Here is an 8,446-nt window from a genome sequence, read left to right as displayed (position 1 = left end):
AACCCACTATCGAGCATAAATACTCCCTCTTGGAGTTAAGAGCAAAAACTTGGCCAGAGCCTCTACTAATAACGGAGAGCATGCAAGATCATAAACAACACATATGTAATAACTTGATAATTAACATAACATGGTATTCTCTATCCATCGGATCCCGACAAACACAACATAGAGTATTACGGATAGATGATCTTGATCATGTTAGGCAGCTCACAAGATCCAACAATGAAGCACAATGAGGAGAAGACAACCATCTAGCTACTGCTATGGACCCATAGTCCAGGGGTGAACTACTCACTCATCACTCCGGAGGCGACCATGGCGGTGTAGAGTCCTCCGGGAGATGAATCCCCTCTCCGGCGGGGTGCCGGAGGAGATCTCCGTAATCCCCCGAGATGGGATTGGCGGCGGCGGCGTCTCTGGAAGGTTTTCCGTATCGTGGTTTTTCTCCTCAGGGGTTTCGCGACGAAGGCTTTAAGTAGGCGGAAGGGCGGAGTCGGAGGGCTGACGAGGGGCCCACACCACGGGCGGCGCGGGCCCCTCCTTGGCCGCGCCGCCTTGTGGTTTGGCCACCTCGTGGCCCCACTTCGTATGCTCTTCGGTCTTCGGAAGGTTCGTGGCAAAATAGGACCCCGGGTCTTCGTTTCGTCCAATTCCGAGAATATTTCGTTACTAGGATTTCTGAAACCAAAAACAGCGAGAAAACAGCAATCGGCACTTCGGCATCTTGTTAATAGGTTAGTTCCAGAAAATGCACGAATATGACATAAAGTGTGCATAAAACATGTAGGTATCATCAATAATATGGCATAGAACATAAGAAATTATCGATACGTCGGAGACGTATCAGAGTTCCGGAATGGTCCGGAGAATAAGATTCATATATAGGAAGTCATATTCCAAGTTTGGAAATGATCCGGTGCATTTATGGAAGGTTCTAGAAAAGTCCGGAAGAAATCACTAAGGAAGGAGGAGTCCCGGAGGGACTCCACCTCCCCATGGCCGGCCAACCCTAAAGGGGGGGAGTCCAAGGTGGACTCCACCAAGGGGGCCGGCCACCCCCTTCATGGAAGGGTGGGAATCCCACTTGGGTGGGAGTCCCACCTTGGGTAGGTTTCCTACTACATGGAAGGTTCTTGTGTTGGGGTCTTATTCGAAGACTTGTAGTCCAACACTTGGGGTTCCACCTATATAATGAGGGGCATAGGGGAGGGGGCCGGCCACCACAAGCCATAGCTTGGCCGCACCCCCTTAGTGGCCGGCCACCACTCTCCCAAACCCTAGCCGCCCCCCTCTCCTCCACCTCTCCCGCACGCTTAGTGAAGCTCCGCCGGAGTTCTCCATCGCTATCGCCACCACGCCGTCGTGATGCCGGATTCAAGGAGGAGCTACTACTTCCGCTGCCCGCTGGAACGGGGAGAAGGACGTCGTCTTCATCAACACCGAACGTGTGACCGAGTACGGAGGTGCTGCCCGATTGTGGCACCGTCTTCTACGCGCTTTTGAAAGCGGCAAGTGATCGTCTACCGCAGCAATGAGAGCCTCCTCTTGTAGGCTTTGGAAACCTTCAAGGGTTAGTCTCGTTCATCTCCTCGTTGCTCCCATCTTCTAGATTGCATCTTGGCTTGGATTGCGTTCTCGCGGTAGGAAATTTTTTGTTTTCTATGCTACGAATCCCATCAGTGGTATCAGAGCCGTGTCTATGCATAGATGGTTGCACGAGTAGAACACAATTGTTTTGTGGGCGTTGATGCTTATGTTATCTTTAGTTTGAGTACTTTGCATCTTTGTGGCATAGTGGGATGAAGCGGCTCGGGCTAACTTTACATGACCGCGTTCATGAGATTTGCTCCACGCTCGACATGCAACTTGTATTGCATAAGTGGCTTTGCGGGTGTCTCGTCTCTCCTACTATAGTGAAGATTCAATTTACTCTTCTATTGACAACACTAGTATCACCGTTGTGGTTCATGTTCGTAGGTAGATTAGATCTTACTCGAAAACCCTAAACCACGTAAAATATGCAAACCAAATTAGAGACGTCTAACTTGTTTTTGCAGGGTTTGGTGATGTGATATGGCCATAATGTGATGATGAATATGTATGAGATGATCATTATTGTATTGTAGCAACCGGCAGGAGCCTTATGGTTGTCTTTAAATTTCATGTTGAGTAGTATTTCAAAGAAGTTGTAATAGTTGCTACATGAGGTGAACAACCATGAAGACGGCGCCATGGACCTTGAGGCTACGCCGACGATGATGAAGATCATGCCCGTTGATGATGGAGATCATGTCCGTGCTTTGGAGATGAAGATCGAAGGCGCAAAGACTAAAGGGCCATATCATATCACATATGAATTGCATGTGATGTTAATCCTTTATGCATCTTATTTTGCTTAGAACACGATGGTAGCATTATAAGATGATCCCTCACATTAATATCAAGATAATAAAGTGTTCTCCCCTCGTATGCACCGTTGTACAGTTCGTCGTTTCGAAGCATCTCGTGATGATCGGATGTGATAGACTCAACGTTCACATACAACGGGTGCAAGCCATGTTGCACACGCGGAATACTAGGGTTTGCTTGACGAGCTTAGCATGTACAGACATGGCCTCGGGACAACGGAAACCGAAAGGTTGAACACGAGTCATATGGATGATATGATCAACATGTTGATGTTCACCATTGAAGCTACATCATCTCACGTGATGATCGGTTTTGGTGTAGTGGATTTGGATCGTGTACCACTTAACAACTATGAGGGATGTTGTATTAAGTGGGAGTTCATTAGTAATTAGATTAAAACATGAACTAATTATCATAAACATAGTCCGAGTAGTATTTTGAATTAATTTTGTAGTATTGGCATCCGTTTTCTACCATGCGCTAGTCTTGTAATTGAGATAGAAATACTGTTAAGTCCGACAAGAAACTTTACGGATCTGGTACCGTATTGTTAAAGAATCAAGAAATGATTAAGTCCTATTGCAAACTTTTAGTAAACCTCACATTGTTGATTCAAAGAGCTATGGTTTCAATTAGTACCTAAAGTTATCTTGTCTCCGTGAAACTTGAAGTTCAAATCTGTTTGAAAAGTAAGGAGCTGAAAATTTAGTTTTCAGAAATAATCAAGGTATGAGATATATGTGATATCTAAGACCTTATTGCAAGATGATAGAGTATACTTTGGTGAGACTACATAAACTCATAAGTTTTATGGGAATGTACGAAGGTTGAAGACGCAAGGCGTCCCAATCCTCCAACTATTGGGGCACTAACAATATTCGCATATCCATGAAGTAATCATCCTTAGTATGCACCGTTGCTAAGACTCGTCGTATCGAAGCATCACGTGATGATCGGGTGTTATAGATTCTACGTGTGCATACAACGGGTGCAAGCCATATTTGCACATGCGAATACTGAGGTTAAACTTTACGAGCCTAGCATGTACAGACATGATCTCGGAAAGTCATCATGATATAATGGATAAAATTATGAGTGAAATTGTTCATCATATTACAAAGTTACTAATAGTGAAATCTGGAACACTTGTCATATGATGATCAACTTCAAAGTAAGAACCTCAAGGTTATTGGTATTTGACCAACAAACCTAGAAGTTAATGATGTTGAAGTGTTTTTCTGAATAATGAGGAAAGCTAAAAGAGAAACTACAAAAGATTATTGGCAAAAGAAAGAAAGACTAGAAAGTCTAGCTCAGGTGTATATAAATGATATACATGTTATGGTTGTATTCCTAGTTAGGTCACACAATGAAATTCTTGGGTATTAGTACCATATTGGTTGGTATGAAGTGTCATACAAAACAACACAATACAAGAATACAATGGCCTAAGTGATTGACAAGGAATATGATAGGAATGCACGTCTGGAACAAAAATAAAGTGTTATTATGTTCATCGTTGGCATTTTATCTAGCCCTTAGAATTTATAATAAAGAACTTAATAATTGTTATTTTGCTCTGGTCAAATGAAAACAACGAGTTGTTAAAATTATGACATTGCTCCATGTACGATGGATAAGTTATTATAAATCTTAATGGTGAAACACACATACATAACACTGACGCTAAAATGTCGTAAGGCAAATGATTTGAATTCCACTTATTTGTGGCACCGCCATTTAGGTCATGTTAGAAAGGAACGCATGAAGGAACTCCTTGTAAATGGATTTTTGGAGTCATTCGATTTTTGAATCATCTGGCGCTTGCAAATCTTTTCTAAAGAGAATGACTAAAATACCGTTCATAGGCCAAGAGTTGAATGGGCAACTAACTTAGTGGAAACATATATGATGATGTATGTGATTCACTAGGCATAGTTGTGTGTGGGAGATTCTTCTACTTCATGAAAACTTCCAACAATGAATTGAGTATATATATGAGGATATATTCGATAAGGAAGAAGACTGAAACATTTGAATGGATTCATATAAATTTCAGCATGAAGTGGAAATCATCGTAATAGAAAAATCAAATATCTATGATTGGATCATGGTGGAAATATTTGAATTACGAGTTTTAGCAAACATCTAAGAGAGTTATGAAATTGTTCTACAACTCACGTTTCTTGGAGTATCATAGTAATGATGGAGTATCCGAGAGATGTATCCAAACCTTGTTGGATCAATGATGAGATAAAATATTGATGCCATTATATTTTTGTGGATTATGCTTTAGAGACTACCGCTTTTACACTGAATAGAGCATCATCATGATCCGTTTGAAATGACATCATACGAGTTATGGCATGGGTATGAACCCTAATAGTCTTTTCTTAAATTTTGGTATGCATAGCATATGTAAATAAGTTTACAACCAAAATCGGATGAATATCTTTGTTGGTTATCCCAAAGAATTAATTGGGAATTCTTTCCACTATGGAGACAAAGTCAAAAGTGTTTGTCAATGTTTTGTATTTCCGAGAAATTGTTTCTAGCGAAGTATTTGAGTGGGAGGACAATAGAACTTGATAAGGTTTATGAAACCTGAGCATAATGATCAGAGTAGCACAGCATCGGAATTGGTTCCGAAAGCGGCCACGACGATCATGGCTCTCATGACTACAAAGTGTTTTAGCCATGGAGATCGAAGTACACATTGAACCTTGTAGGTATGGTTTACTTTGTGATCAAATAAATGATTTGTGGAGAAAGGATTGATTTTGAACAATAATAAACCAACTACAAACAAAGAAGTTATGATGGGCCCTGACTCCGTTAAAATGGCTATATGCCATGAAATCCAAGATAGATGAATACTTTTTGAAAGTAAATGGATCTATAAAATTGATAGACTTGGATGGAATATCCATGAATAAGCTTGATTTGTCGAAAGATAGTTTACGACAAAGTTCAAAGAGTTGACTACGATAAGATTAGATCTTCCGTAGCAATGCTTATAGTCTATGTGGATTATTCTAGTAATCGCTACATATTTCTTTTATGAGATATGCTAGTAGGATGGCAAAATACATTACTTAACGAAGTGTGTATTAAAGGTGTATACAAGATACAACCAAGAGTTTTGCTAGTTCGTGGAATACTAGATAGGTATACGAACTTCAATTGGATGAAGTGAGTATTGCGGAGTTGGAATCTTCACCGGATGAAATAGTCAAAGAGTTTTTGATTTCACCAGAAACGATGAAGAGGCTTGCATCTGCAAGAAATTAAGTGGGATCGCTGAGACATATTTATAATACTTTATGTAGATGACATATAGTTGGTTATAAATGATGTAATTATATACTTGATTAAAAGGTTTCATTGAAAATTAACTTCGATGAAAGGATATGGACTGAAACATATTTAGTGTCAAGGTCTATGAAGGTAGATTGAAACACATAATAAGTTTAAGTCAAAGTACATAGAATGGATATTGAAGTAGTTCAATATAGAAATATTAAGAAAATGTTCTTGTCATGTGAAGGTTTAACAAGACTTGAGTGTATCTGACACTCGATGAGTAAAAACACATGAGTGATTTTAGATCACGAATAATATGTACAAAATCAGATATCTTGTGCTCTAAAATGTTAGGAGCATATACCAGAATGATTCATGTGATGATTATTGGACAACAGTAAGAATATCCTTGAGTACTTTAGAAGAACCAAGGATATATATATATTTATATGGGGTAATGACAAACAAATCGCTGTAAGGTGTTGCACCGATATTAGTTTGGTCACATATAAAAATAGAATTTCAATCTCAAATTAGACTAAGTATTATTTAAAAGGTAGCACAATGAGCTAGAAGTTGTCTATGCTAGATTTAGAAGAGTTTTAAATATTGTGACGGATTCTACAAACGAAGGCTGAGTATGTCATTGTTTTAACAATGACTGAGGATGTTAAGTCAAGAGGTTCTTTTAGAACTTGGTGTAGTTCCAATAGTGTCAGAACTTTGAAGCTATATTGTGTATGACAATATTAGTGACATATTTCAGACCGCGGAATTAAGGTTACACCAGAAGACCAAACATATTTAATGCCGACTCATTTGGAAAATGAGTGATGCGTTAAGATGCAAATGAATTGCAAAATACATACGTTTCTGAGCGTGTCAGATCCGTTGACTAAAACCTCTCCCGTGAGCAATACATGATAAAGCACCGGAAGGCCAAGGTGTTATATCTTTACAAATGTAAACTAGATTATTGACTCTATTGCAAGTGGGAGACTGTTGGAGATATGCCCAAGGCAATAATAAAATGGTTATTATAATATATCTTTGTGTTTATGATAATGTTTACATACCATGCTATAATTGTATTAATCGAAACATTGATACATGTGTGTTATGTGAACAACAAAGAGTCCCTAGTAAGCCTCTTGTATAACTAGCTTGTTGATTAATAGATGATCATAGTTTCATGATCATGAACATTGGATGTTATTAATAAACAAGGTTATGTCATTATATGAATGATGTAATGGACACACCCAATTAAGCGTAGCATAAGATCACGTCATTAAGTTATTTGCTATAAGCTTTCAATACATAGTTACCTAGTCCTTTCTACCATGAGATCATGTAAATCACTTATACCGGAAAGGTACTTTGATTACATCAAACGCCACTGCGTAAATGGGTGGTTATAAAGGTGGGATTAAGTATCCGGAAAGTATGAGTTGAGGCATATGGATCAACGATGGGATTTGTCCATCCCGATGACGGATAGATATACTCCGGGCCCTCTCGGTGGAATGTCGTCTAATGTCTTGCAAGCATATGAATAAGTTCATAAGAGACCACCGTCGAGGGTACTCCTCGCCAATGCCCTCCGATAGGGGCTTAGGGTTGACGGAATCCCGTGAGCTGACACGAGACATCGGTTCACGGACAAGCGGGGAGAGCGATTTACCCGAGTTCGGGGCCCTCGATGAGGTAAAACCCTTACGTCCTGCCCGTCCGTTCTTGATTATGATGATAATGGGTTACAATGGGGTGCCGAATAGTTCGGCTGAGATCTCGTCGAGATGGCTATTGCTAATATGCCCTAGCTCTAAGCTTTTTCTGGCTAAGATGGCTAAGATTGATTGTGTCCCTCGGCATCCCCTCTCCTGGCCTTTATATAGGAGGCTAGGTCTCAAGAGGTCTCACCAAGTACGACTAGGTTTACAGTAGTTTTAGATCCGATCTTTCCTTGTTCGATCGCTTCCTTGTCTTGCCCGTCAAGGAACCTTCTGGTGCGCCTTCCTGGTGGCCCATCTCGCCTTCGAGTGTCTTCATGGGCCTCCAATTAGTCAATACAGGATAGGGTAATGTGGGTTACCCGAAGGGTAGTGCCCACGTCAGTAGCCCCCGAGTGTCTAGCCGAAGATAGTTCGGGTAGAGACTAAAGCATGTCTTCTCCTGATGTTCTTCTCCTTCATTGTCCTTGTTCATCTTGAAGCCGCTCTGTCTCCATTTTATCGGGTGCGCGTCAGCGCTCCCGATGGGAGTAGTCCCCGAGTCTAGGTACGGATGCTCCCGTAGACTCAAGTTGTACCACTCGAATATTCTCCTCTGTCGATGTTTTCCACAGGTCTTCATAGGTCATCCGATATATTTTTGTTTATGCAAAGGATAATGAGTAACGTGCCCAACTCGTTGTTTGGTTAGCTCGCCGATGGCAAAACAACGTTACCCTACACAGAATCAAGTCCCCGGGCATGATCCTGGAGTGCAAAAAATTTCTATCGGGTGCACGCCGCACTCCCGATGGGAGTAGCCCCCGAGTCTGGGTGCAAGTGCTTGTAACTGAATGCAGACTCAAACCTTCTTCCTTCGACTGTTCATTCTGTCGAGTCTTCATTTTATCGGGTGCGCGTCAGCGCTCCCGATGGGAGTAGCCCCCGAGTCTAGGTGCGGATGTCTGCAGCCGGGCGTAGACTCAAGTCCTTCATCCGACAACTTTTCATTTTTCCCC

This window comes from Lolium rigidum, chromosome 3 (assembly GCF_022539505.1).
Source record: "Lolium rigidum isolate FL_2022 chromosome 3, APGP_CSIRO_Lrig_0.1, whole genome shotgun sequence".
Taxonomy (NCBI): domain Eukaryota; kingdom Viridiplantae; phylum Streptophyta; class Magnoliopsida; order Poales; family Poaceae; genus Lolium; species Lolium rigidum.
This window is presented reverse-complemented; position numbering follows the sequence as displayed.